Genomic DNA, 13,492 nt, shown 5'->3' with positions numbered 1-13,492 from the left:
CTTTCCTCTCTGGGTATGTGTCTGCCTGGGGGATGGAAATTGTTGTGGCTCAAAGTGGAAGAATCTGAAGCTGTGTGACAAGAAGATTCTCTAAGTGACAGGCTGCAGGGAATGAAAGAATAAACAAACAAACAGTATCTTGTTATCAGTGCTGGTAGGAAAATAACACCTCTGGTAGACTTAGAAGCCTGGGGGGGGGGGGGGGGATGTGGGGAGAATCTGTTGTGATTTGTTTTTTCTGTCATAAAATTCAATTACAAGGGGTGGGCAGAACTGTAGTAGAATGACCTCAGCAGGAAGGGAAGACTGAAGATTCTAATTGTCAGCTTGCTATGTCAGTCCTGCCAAAGGCAATACTTATGGGAACTCCATGCTGAGAGATATGCTAATGACTAGCCCCCACGAGCTGGATCGGTTTTGCATGTGGAAAGATGGGACACAGAGAGAGAATATAGGCTGCTTCTGCTTTTGGCTCCTTTTATAGGGCCTTTGCTGTGTCTGAAAGATTGAAATTCAGAGGGAAATATTCGATAATACATTTATGGCCTGATTTTTATTCCCCCACATGCGTAAAATCCAGGGGTTAGGCATGTGGCTGGGCCTTGCGCGCACCACACATTTTAGAAGGGGCCCGGCCGCGAGTAACTTCCGTTACATGCAGAAGTACCAGGCTGAAGGAAAGGGGTGGTCTGGGAAGCGGAGAGGGGCGGGGCTGGAGGTAGAGCTTTCAAAGTTCTACAGCACAAGTACTTAGCTCAGATTCTGGTCTGAGAGTGACTGTGAAATTTAAGTGAATATTCAGTGTTCCATCTGAAACAGGACTAGATATTTCTGGGGCCAGCTTTAATTCAAAACCTCTGAGAACAGCAATATATCAGAGGAGAGGAACTCTAAGTATGTTTAAGCTGTTTTTCACTTAAGAGCTCTGGGTGTGCTATCATGTATGTGAAAAGATTTTTGATCCACTAAAGCGGTAGTCGCCATCTTTGGAGCCTTTAGTTTGCTATTTAGGAAATACAACACGGCATAATAACATAGAAGATTATGGCAGAAGATAACCAGTTGGCTCATCTAGTCTGCTTACTTATTCCTGTCAACACTGCTAAGGTTATATCTCAGCTGGCAGCTGAAAAAGCTTGACTGCTTGTAGGATATCGCTCCTTATGCAGGTGAGTTTTTTTGTTGTCTTCCTCCTTGGTTCAGAACTGCCTAGAAGGATAAACATACAAGTTTCCATACTTAAGGCAAAGCCTATCTGCCCAACCTCCTCTGCCCCCCATGTTTTACCATCAAGCTCTAGAATAATATCAACAGCTCTCAAAAGCTAGGATAACTAGTGAGGCTGTTGCCCACACATCCAGCCCCCTAAATCCCCATGGTTTTGCTGGATGGTTCCCTGCCACCACCAAGCCCAGCTACCTCATTGCTAATACCAGCCCAGCTACCTCATTACCTGCTATTACTAGATCATGCTTCCTTTATCTGCCCCTTGTTTTCTCTTTATCACCTTGCTTTCTTTTTTTGTGCTGATTTTGGAAACAATTTGTTTATTTTTAGGGCCAACAACCAAATTTGGAGAAATAAATAAAAACATATTTTTTTTGGTGAGAATTACACCTTTTCTCTACTCGACTTGGATACGTGAATGTGTGCAAGGTTCAAGAGAAAGATTCTGTTGGAAGGAAGAAGAGGTGATTTGATACAAACACAAAAAACAAACTTATCACAAGTAAAGTGTCCAATGCAATAATATATTGGTATATGCCAAAATTATGTGGACTACCAGGATATAGTCACCAATCCCATATCCATGAAGCCCAACTGTAGAAAGCATGCAGAAGTTCCATTACTAGCAATGCAGCTATATGCATGGCTCCTGCTGCTGGCCAAGACAAATCACTGGCTGACAATGACAATCCATAGCATTTTAGTTATTCCCATGAAAATACATGCACAATTGAAAGTAATTAATCCTATAGGAAGTGACATCATGAGGAACCTACTTGCAGCATAATGATACGGAATTCTTCTTCTTTCAGGCTTGCTGACAACGACAGAGAACTGGAAAATATCAATAGTAGAGACGGGTATAAAGCATCATGTATGGAATTTTTCAGGCATCAGTTGAAACACTTCCAGTGGCCTTCAGGGTTCCAGCTGTTGTTCTATTATCAGAGTCAGTGCAGATGTCACTTTATTCAGATTCTTTCTGAAAAGGTTGGCACATCTATTGTATTCCATACTGGTTAGCTGAGCATTCAGATTGAAAAGATAGTCCCGCAACAGGCATATGCTGAGCGATAAGACTAGGTTAGACAGCCCTAGGTTGGAATAAAAACGAGCTTTACTTTTCAAATGTTCACTGAGAAACACAGTACCATAAATTAGCTGGGTTTCTGTGAGTGCTGCAGCCCTTCTGAATAAGTCTTCAGGCCTTCCCCTCATTTTTCTTTCATATGACGAATTTTTGTTGCGTTTTTAATCCACATCTTCAGTTCAGAGTAAGCCACTCTGTTGGAAGGGTAGAGAAAAAATCATGGTAAGGGAAGAAAGGGGTGCAATGTTTTCAGCCCTGGAATAACCATTAAGCAAAATAAGCACGTGCATAGGGCACCAGGGGAAGGGGGAGCACCACAGGGTGTTGAAAATTTGCATTTTTTTCCTGTTGCCTCCCAGTTATAAGTAAATAATTTGCTTATATTGCTTACTGATATTTAGTGTTAAATACAATTTTTTTTTAAGTTTATATTTAATACAGTTGTGGGGTCTGGCCTGGAAGAAGACTGAATTTTTAGTCTCTAATTTTACCTTCAGCGCTTATTGAGTCTTAATGTGTTGTCAGTTAAGCAATGGAAGGGTCGAGGGGGCCTTCGGGCATCAGTTGGGCCTTAATCTGGCCCTGAATGTTTTATTTTTATTTCAAAAATCAAAAATGTTCCAACTACAATTATCCCACGGCAGACTGAGAAGTAAAGCACAAGAAGGGTTCTTAATTTTGGGGGCAATTTTCAGACTGTCCGCTTTGGATCAAAGTCTGCGGATAATTTACACTCTCAGGCATTGCACCAATGTTTTCACTTTGAGACTGGCCAAGGGAACAGAGTACCATGGAAATTTGCACCTGCTCTCTCTGTGTGGGTACATTTTCCCTGGAAGATAACAGACAAGGAAGATAACTTTCAAACCTATTTGTGTTCCAGGATGTGTGTGTGTGTGTGTGTAACTGTCACACAGAGTATTTTATATACCGTGTGGAGGAAGCTGCACACAGTTTATAAAATACCAAGTAGTCCTGCTCTGAAGGTATGCACGTATGTTTCAGCATGCACGAATATTTGCAATGCATTTCTCTACGTATTTTATAAATACACACATGCATATTTTTCACTTGAAAAAACATGTGAAGACATAAAATCCCTGATTTATACGCAGAGACATGTATATTTTAAAATATGCGTGCATAATTGAAAATCACTGGTTTGCTGATACCTCTGCCAGTTCACCCAGTCCATCTCCAGTTCACCAAGAGCCCTCCCAGTACTTCACTCTGTATTGATCCAGTTCACCCAGACATCCCATCCAAAAATAGCAGAAAACAGTCAAGTTCGTTTTCAATTGCATGAGTCAATTAGCAGGTGTGGAAGAGCACAAATATGTTGGCTAAAGTATTTGCATAAATCTCTTATAAAATAGCAACTTCTGCATGTACCTCTTGACCTCACTGTAGACCACCCCTCTTTTGCACTGGTAAATATGTATGTATGTGAAACTAAAATATCATAGAGGTCTTTAAGATCATGAGAGGTCTTGAACGAGTAGATGTGACTCGGTTATTTACACTTTCGAATAATAGAAGGACTAGGGGGCATTCCATGAAGTTAGCAAGTAGCACATTTAAGACTAATCGGAGAAAATTCTTTTTCACTCAACGCACAATAAATCTCTGGATTTGTTGCCAGAGGATGTGGTTAGTGCAGTTAGTGTAGCTGGGTTCAAAAAAGGTTTGGATAAGTTCTTGGAAGAGAAGTCCATTAACTGCTATTAATCAAGTTTACTTAGGGAATAGTCACTGCTATTAATTGCATCAGTAGCATGGGATCTTCTAGGTGTTTGGGTAATTGCCAGGTTCTTGTGGCCTGGTTTGGCCTCTGTTGGAAACAGGATGCTGGGCTTGATGGACCCTTGGTCTGACCCAGCATGGCAATTTCTTATGTTCTTATCTAGGTAAAATGGTTCCCCCCGTGAAGAACCCAGGTCGGCCTCAAGGCCTTGCATTCTGTCACGATCGGCCTCGAAGGCCTTGCATACCTTTGCAACCTTGAAGGCCTTACATTCTGTTGTGGCCTCAAGGCCTCGCGTTTTCTTATGTTTCTAAAATAACATGTGCATGAATACAGGCTACTTATGCATATATGCTAACTTCCGACATGTAGTTCCTTTGAAAATATACTCTTATGTGTGTTATTTTTCCCTCTTCCAACCTAAAAATGCCCCTGGGAAGATCTCCTGTTAATATTGCTAAAAGAACATATGTTGGTGAACACCCCATATAGTTTTAGCTGCACTGAGGGAGAGTAATTTTCAGAAAGCAATTTCTGAGCTCAATTTTCAAAATTATCCACAGTAAATCATTTGTGCGTATAAGTGGGCCTGTGAATATTTCTGCTAATATTTTACAAACTGTGTGGCGAGAGCTGCTCAGTTTATAAAATACTATGTAGTTCTGTCATGAAAGTTCACACTTGTGTTTTAGTATAAGTATACACGTGTAATGCAGGAATATACATACTTACTCTACTCACTTTGTAAGATTATGTGTGTACATTTTAAAGTGCATAATAGGTATCACAATGCAGGTGTAATAACCCAGAATTTAATGTGGAGGCAGATTCTGTATAAAGTATGCACATATACCATTCTGAAAATACTTACTTGCCTGTGCACTTGGAAACACCAGTTCACTGATATTGCTACTAGTTCACCCAGACCTTCTAGCACCAGTTCACCAAAACCTTCTAGCACTTCATCCAGATCCCCTACCAGTTCACCCAGATATTCCACCCAAAAACTGCATTAAAAAAAAAAAACCAAGTCCAATTTCAATCATGCAAGTTAATTAGCAGATGTAAAAGTATTTGGAGATGTTTGGTTATATATGCACATAAAACAGAAACCTGAGCACAAACTTCTGAATCCTGCCCTGGAATGCCCCTAAACCACCCATTTTTCCCGCTGTGCATGTTTACGCGCAACATTGCAAGTACGCGCACACTCTTGAGGCTTATAAAATAGGGTATATGCGCGTACATGCTACTTACACATGCATATGCTAATTTTATGAGCAAGCCCCGCATAACTCTTTATAAATGTGCAAATGGCTATTTACCCATGTAAATGGCTTTGAAAATTGTCTTCCACATGCTTTGGAATGGCACCAGTTGCATCATCATGTGTGTTAAAGGCAGTTTTCCATTCATCCTGTTCCCGAATTCTGACTGTTATAGGCTCCCTGCAGATCGAGCTTAGTAACATTTTTGGCTCCTTTTAGGCAATCAAAAAGTTCTGATATTAAAGGAATCGGATACTGATTTTTCTTAGTTATGGCATTTAGACCTCTATAATCGATACACGGTCATAATGAGCCATCTTTCTTTTTGACAAAAAAAAAATCCTGTTTCAGCCGGAGAAGAAGAAAGTTTAATGAATCCTCTCGCAAGATTTTCTTGGACGTATTGTGTCATGGCTCTCGATTCTGGTTCTGATAAGGTGTAAACCCTCCCCCTGGGAGGCTCCTTACCAGGAAATAACACAATCTCACAATCGTAGGAACGATGTAGTGGTAGAGTCTCAGCTTGCCGTTTGCTAAAGACAACAATAAATTCTGCGTACTGGCTGGGTAAAGCAGCTGGAATCCTTATAGAATCAGAAATGATATTGTTGGGTGGATGAATTATTGTCAAACAGTTTCGTTGATAGTGGGAACTCCATTTAGCCAGTTGTAAGGTACCGCAGTCTAAGTGGGGTTGATGTTTTCTTAACCAGGGTAAACCTAAAATAATCTGGTTGACAGAAGAGGGAAGAAAGAATAATTGGATGGTTTTGTGATGAAGTACTCCCGTAGTCATCTTGATGGGTTGAGTTATGGAGATAATCCTCTCTCCAATGGATTGTCCAGAAACAGATGAGACTACGAAAGGGGTTTTGAGACTCTTGGTAGGAATATGGAATTGATTGACCAACTGCTCCTCAATGAAGTTGCCTGCGGCTCCGGAATCCATAAAGGCCTGATACTGAAGTGTCTCTCTTTCAAGCGTTAAGGATACTGGGATCAGAATCTGTGGAGATGGACTAAATGGACCCAGGGAGGCCTTTCCCACCAAGTCTAGTCCCTAGAGTTTCCCGATTTATTAGGACATTTTGTTAGCGAAATGTCCTGGTCCCACACAGTACAATCAAAGACTGTTCAGTCTACGCCGTTGCCGTTCCTGAGGAGTTATGTGACATCAGTCGATTTGCATAGGTTCCTCTGAAGCTGCTTGAGTCTCCAATACATGAGGGGTCATGAGAGGTTGCTGAAAGGTTGGGGCCAACCGAACGGGTCATCGCAGCATGGCCCTCTCTCGAGAGCGTTCCTGGATGCGTAGATCTAATCGAATGGCCAGATGAATTAACTCCTCCAAATTATCCGGTATCTCACGGCCTGCCAGTTGATCTTTAATGATTTCAGAAAGTCCTTGTCGAAAAATGGATGTGAGTCTGTCCTCTCCCCAACGTAACTCTGCGGCCAAATTACAGAATTGAACAGCGTATTCCCCAACTGAGTGAGACCCCTGTCTAATTCTGCTGTTGCAGAAGCAGAATGACCAGGTTCATCAAAGATTAAACGAAAGTCTCTCAAAAATTGAGTTAAATTGTCCAAAAGCGGATCTTCTTGCTCCCAAAAGGAGAGGCCCAGGCCAAGGCTGGTCCCTCCAAGAGAGACAGAATAAATGTGACCTTGGTTCTGTCAGTAGTGAATACCGCAGGCTGGAGAGAGAAGTGCATGCGGCACTGGTTGATAAACCCTCGACATAGTTGCGGGTCTCCGTTGAATCGTGGCAGTGGTGTTAAACGTACTATAGGAGGGGGTGTAGGAGCAGCCGTGTTCGAGACTGACAGCGCATCCATTCTTGCCACCAGGCTCTCCAATACTCCTGTGACTTACGTTCCCCCTGCTGCTGCTGGATGCGGGAAGCTAGCCTGGGAATGGCGTGTAGTGCTGTTAAATCCACGGGATCCATGGTCTCAGCTAACTATTACGATTGTGTGAATTCTTGATGGTTAACAGTCTTACCTTAGGCCAAGAAGAACGATAGAGGGCAGTAGGTAAAGATGGTGTCCACCCAGCAAGCTATAGTAAGCAGGGAAGGTCCAAGTCCAGTCCGGGTCGAGGCAGGTAGCGAGGCAAAGTAATCCAAGTCCGGTCCGGGTCGAGGCAGGTAGCGAGGCAAGAGTAATCTAAGTCCAAGTCCGGGTCGAGGCAGGTAGCAAGCCAAGAGTAATCCAAGTCCGGTCCGGGTCGAGGCAGGTAGCGAGGCAAAGTAATCCAAGTCCAGTCTGGGTCGAGGCAAGTAGCAAGGCAAGAATAATCAAAGTCCGGTCCAGGTCGAGGCAGGTAGCAAGGCAGAGTAATCCAAGTCCAGTCCGGGTCGAGGCAGGTAGCAAGACAACAAATAGAGAGGCAAACCAGGTCAGGCAGGAAGGCAACAGAATCCGAGCAGAGCACCAGCACAAGAGAGCCTGTAGCTGAGGCGAAGCTATGCTGGAGTAGAGGCTTTAAATAATGAAGTTCTCCCGCGCAATTTGCCGGACTTCCGGGAGTGACGCGCTTAAAGGGGCGGAGCCTCAGCCTGAAGTGTGTAGTGTGATGCTGCTGCCTGCCGATGGCACCGTGCACAGGAAGCACCGAGAGCCCGGGACCCTGCCGACCGTGAACGGTAACACGGTGCCTTGATCCTTGCCTTCATCTACATTGCCTTGAACCCTTGCCTTCATCTTCAGTGTCCTTGCCTGAGTCTTCATCTATAGCAGTGGTTCTCAACCCTGTCCTGGGGACCCCCCCAGCCAGTCGGGTTTTCAGGATATCCACAATGAATATGCATGAGAGAACATTTACATACACTGCCTCCATAACATGCAAATTTTCTCTCATGCATATTCATTGTGGATATCCTGAAAACCCGACTGGCTGGGGGGGTCCCCAGGATAGGGTTGAGAACCACTGATCTATAGTGTCCTCACCTGGGTCTTTGTCCAAAGTCTTCTGTATTCTAAGGACTCCTTTTGCCCTCGTCCTCTGTCCGGCCTGCCGACTTTTGCCGTTACCCAGCAGCAAGTCCGAAAGGGCTTGGAACAGTCGGAGGACTATTCATTGATCAACATTGCGTTGTTGGTCATCATGGGGTGTGCAGGTCCAGTAGAGGGTCAGACCTCCCTCTCCTTGTCTTCGCTTCAGCCTTGTCCTGCTCTTGCTACCCATGCTCGCACCAGCTCACCTCCCACAGTGTGTCTCTGGGCTCCTCCCTGAGTCATGCCATGGTCCAAGGTCGTTTCAGAAACGACTGCGCCTCCACACTCATACCAGTAGCCGAGGGTCTCCAAGCCCGCGGTTCATAACAGCTGCCAGAGGTCGCGCTCGTAACAGATGGCCCTACAGGTTAACTAAGGAAATTGCCAGCCTTTCAAGTGTTTTCCACCTGTAAGTTGCTTCTGCAATGATGTTCGCTATCGGCTGCATTTCAACCATCCATCAATGGAGATTTGTTTTACGTTCCCATTGGAACCCTCTGTCTTAGAGCCTTGTTTCCTGAGTTTCATCTACCTTAAGTGGCTCATTGACTCAATCCTAAGGGAAAACTTCATCCTTACTGTCATCTGGGAATCCCCCTTCAATGAATCAGTACCTTGCATAAAGTACCACAGCGACATCTATCGACTACCAAGCTCCTCTTAGGAACAACTTCATCACCATATGGGAGCCTGTATTGACATAAGGATTTTCCTAAGATACAATTCTCTCCTTAGTCAAGTTAAAGGGGACTACTCTCACCATCTGGCTTTGTAAAGCCTGGAAGCAGCAACCCTGAACTTCTTTTCCCTTGCCTACTTCAGCCATGAACCAACCATCTTTGAAAAGTAAAATTGCCTCCAGGATCAGCATTCCACATTCTGTGCAATATTCATTGGATTTCCTAGTTCCATCCGGGTCCTCCTGGTATCAATGCCTACCCTAGAGCAAATGGCACTTGGAAATTTGTTTACTCACTCTCCTGGTGTTCCATCTTTGCATCTAAAAGAATCCAGCTTGATGCCTGATCTGTCTTTACTGTCACTACCACCTTGAATATGATACTTTCCTGCTTTCCACTTTTGTTCTGACTAATTGGAACTGATAACTGGACTTTTCTCAAAGATGCTACCCTTGATCTGTGCCTCCCATTCAACCTGGACTTCTTGTCTTCAATTTCTGCCACTTTGACTACTAGAATGTGAGATGCAAGCCTTGCTGTCCTGCAATCCTGTATCCTGTCTGTTTTATGTCTTCAGTGTTTGTCTACATCTTGCCTGGATCTTCAACCTTTTACATCATATCTTCAGCTACAATATCTTCATCACTGCAGTCTCTCAACAAGAAATTCCAGCTTCTGTCCTTGGACCCTTGATCTCCCCCTGACGATATGGAGTGATACCTTCACTCTTCCAAGCTGTTGATAGGAGGCTTGAGGAGGGGGTTTTTGAGGAGGGGGTACTGTTAGGATTCTGCCTGCAGGCCGAGCTGCAGGCAGCCCTTACCTCCAGCCAGGCCGCCAACGCCGTCCTTCGTGGCAGGCCAAGCCCGCCCGATACCTTCCTTCAACTTCGTGACTGGAGCCACTCTGCTGATGCCGCGTCCGTGGCGGGGTAGCCCCCGCTGGGATTTCCTCTTGCGGCAGGAGTCCGTCGATGTTGGGGCTTCGTTTCATGGCCTAGTGCCGATTCTGCCTGCTCTTCTTCACAGCATGGATGCCGCCGACGCTGTCCATGGCCCTGCTCCTCTCTAGGCACGCAGCCGTGCCTCTCTTTAGTTTTTAAAGGGCCAGCAGTGGGAAAATCCCCGCGGCCCTTTCTAGTGATGTCATCAGTCTTCACTGGGCCAGCCCTATAAAAGGGCCTAGCCTCAGTTCCTCCATGGCAGGGAAGCCCCCGCTGAGATTTCCTCTTGTAGCAGGAGGCCGCCGATATCGGGCCTTCATTTCACAGCCTAGTGCTTCTTCTGCCTGCTCTTCTTCACGGCATGGACGCCGCCGACGCTGTCCGTGGCCCTGTGCCTTTCTTCGGTTTTTAAAGGGCCAGCAGCGGGAAAAGCCCTGCGGCCCTTTACAGTGATGTTATCAGTCTTCGCTGGACCAGCTCTATAAAAGGGCCTAGCCTCAGTTCCTCAGGGCCTTTGGATCCAGTCTTCACAGAGTCTGTGGTCTTCTTCCTCATCCAGGTCCTCCGTGGTCTTCCTGTGCCTTGATGGATCTTTGTTCTATGTTCTTCGTGTTCCTGAACCTCTTCGCCTTGATGTTCCTGGTTTCGTTCCTCGTTGGAGTTCCCTCCAACGAGGTGGACACTTCAGCCCAGGCAGATTTGGTGCAACCTGCAGGAATAAGCCTCGCAGGTTGGCAGGTGGAGCTTGCCGGAGCCGAGGTCCAACTGGAACTTCACCAATACCAGCCCTCATTCCCCTTAGGTTGAGCCCTCGGTTGCCAGGGACTTCTGTGGAGGTGAAGATCTGAAGCTTGGTAGATGAGATAGGCCAGCACAGAGGAAAGTGCAGTCAGGTCAAACCACACTCCGAACAGGTGACAGGCAGCAGAGTCTGGATGAGGCAGAGGTTGGAGGCAGACAGAGTTCAATCGAAGACGAGGTACAGGCTGTGGTCAGTGGCAGGTGGAGATCAAGCAACATTGGGTCCAGTCCAAAGTCAAAGCCAGAAGATTAATCTGAAGACGATAATGAAGAGGAGGAAGACGAGGAACCACAGGAACACGAGGAGATGCTGAAGACAAACGGGAGGAAGACTAACTACAGACAAGGAGATCCAGAGACAAACCGGACAGCAGGAACCAAGGACAGAAGACACAGACTTAAGAACACCACAGCAGAGACAGGAACCAGGATGCTGGAATCAGGATCGCTGGCAAAGCCCTTCTCCAGGAAGAGTCGACCTATTGCTGAGGTACTGGAGTAGCATCTGGAGCAGCCTTATATGGGAGCCAGACTGTGATGTCATCAGAGGGCGCTGCCTGGCTATTCCAGCCACTGGCTCTTTAAATGTGAGGAAGTCGACCACGCACATGCCTAGGGATACAGGAGAGGAGGTGTCACAGAAGGCAGTCTAGGTTCTGATGTTCCAGCGGCATCCTGCTGCACAGGAGAGAGACCAGCTGAAGTGGCACAGCTTCCTGCCACATTCAGAGGAGGATGCCCAATGGTACCTAGCAGGGATCCAGGACTGCTGCAAGTAGAAGGGGAGGTGGAGCGTTGGGAGACCATGTAGCTGGGCCCGGCCTGATGGTAAGGGCAGCGGGCAGTGGGATAGTGGTTTAACCTAAGGAGGGCAAGAGAGCTGATAGAGATCAAACCTGGGAGTGGAAGAAAGAGCTGGAGAGAAAGAAAACTGGGTAGGGTGAAGTCATTGGGTAGAAAAAGAGAGGGGTTGAGTCTAAATGGCAGGGGGAGATAAAAGCAAGTTTGCTTACAGTAAACAATGTTTCCGTAGATAGCAGGATGAATTAGCCATGCTGTTATGGGATCTGTCAATCAGGCCCGGGAGGCGGAGCTTGTCAAAGCAGAGAACAGAGCTTTGCTCTCTGCAGCTGCGTGTATGCTCCCGCGCAGGAAAGTAACGGAATCTCCTCAGTCTGTAATAAAGCTGTAGTGTAGTCGAAGACTAGGTGATTACCAGGGAGGAGGGTGGGTCAGCATGGCTAATTCATCCTGCTATTGTTGCAGTTTGGGAAGCTGCAGTCCGGGAGTGAACCCTTGGGCCGAACTACCCCAATGGTAGGGCAGGTCGGGAGGCGGAGCCACAGGCCGAGGTATTCACCCGGGAACCAGGAACCCCCCAGGAGGAGCCCGTAGGGTCCTGGAACCTTGGGACTTAGGAGAACAGTCTGAGTCTCTATAGTAGAAGAAGGCCTGGGCAGAGAATATGATAAGGTAGTCCAATAGGAATGCGGTAGTCTGCGGGCTAGTTGGGTCGGACGTGTGCTGGAGCAGACCGTGAGCAGAACCAGAGGCTGTAGCGTGCTGAGGACTGGAGCAAGCTATGAGCAGGAAGGAAGTCTGTAGCAAGCTGAGAACTGGAACAGACTGTGAGCAGGAACGGAGTCTGAGGCGTGCTGTGAGCTGAGGCAAGCAGTGAGCAGGAACGGAGTCTGTAACGTGCTCAGAACTGGAACAGACTGTGAGCAGGAACGGAGTCTGTAGCGTGCTGTGAGCTGAAGCAAGCGGTGAGCAGGAACGGAGTCTGTAGCGTGCTGAGAACTGGAACAGACTGTGAGCAGGAACGGAGTCTGTAGCGTGCTGTGAGCTGAAGCAAGCTGTGAGCAGGAATGAAGACGAACCCAGGTCAAAGGCTGGCAGCAGACAGGAGCGGGATCAGGCACGGGCTGTAGTCGGTGGCTGGCGGCGAGCAGAAACGAAGTCAGGAACAGGCTGGAGTCAAAGGCAGGCGGCAGGCAGGAGTGAAGTCAGGAACAGGCTAAAGTCAAGTCAGGAACGTGGAACAAACGAAGCGCAACTCAGAACTACTAACCAGTAGCGAACCTCGTTGCAAGGCAATGAGACGGTAACCGAACGCCGGTTAAAACAGGCTTGGGGCGTGGCGTGGTTAGCCCGGGCGGGGCCAGACTTCCGGCGGCTGTGCGTCCATAGTGCGCGTCCTCACGCGCGCGCGTGGTGGCAGGAAGATGGGCCGGTAATGGCGGACGCCCTAGGAGGCCGGCAGAGCCGCGGGAGCGGCTTTTCCACCACTGCAGGTAAGCGCAGTGCACAGCGGATAGGAGGAAAGCGGTGGAGACCGCAACAGCTATCTACGGAAACATCGTTTACTGTAAGCAAACTTGCTTTTTCCCGTCGATAGCAGGGCTGAATTAGCCATGCTGTCATGGGAGTCCTAAGCTCCCGATCATGTCAGTAGTTATATAATTCTCTGGACGTGATCCTTGACAGTGTGGCAGTCACCGTGGAGATGAGGATAGAGATTGCAGTATTGCTTGCCCTATCTTCGCATCATTGGCTGTTTGTTGGTCAAGGCAGTAATGAGATGTGAAGGTATGCAGTGATGACCATGTAGCTGCCTTGCAAATGTCTATGGGTTGCACATTACTCAAGTGTGCTAAGGAGGTTGCTACTGCTCTAACTTGGTGAGCTTTAGGAGTAGACTGTAAATGTAAACTCTGTTTTTCATAGCAGAATTTGATGC

Source organism: Rhinatrema bivittatum, chromosome 2 (assembly GCF_901001135.1).
Source record: "Rhinatrema bivittatum chromosome 2, aRhiBiv1.1, whole genome shotgun sequence".
In the NCBI taxonomy this organism is placed as follows: domain Eukaryota; kingdom Metazoa; phylum Chordata; class Amphibia; order Gymnophiona; family Rhinatrematidae; genus Rhinatrema; species Rhinatrema bivittatum.
This window is presented reverse-complemented; position numbering follows the sequence as displayed.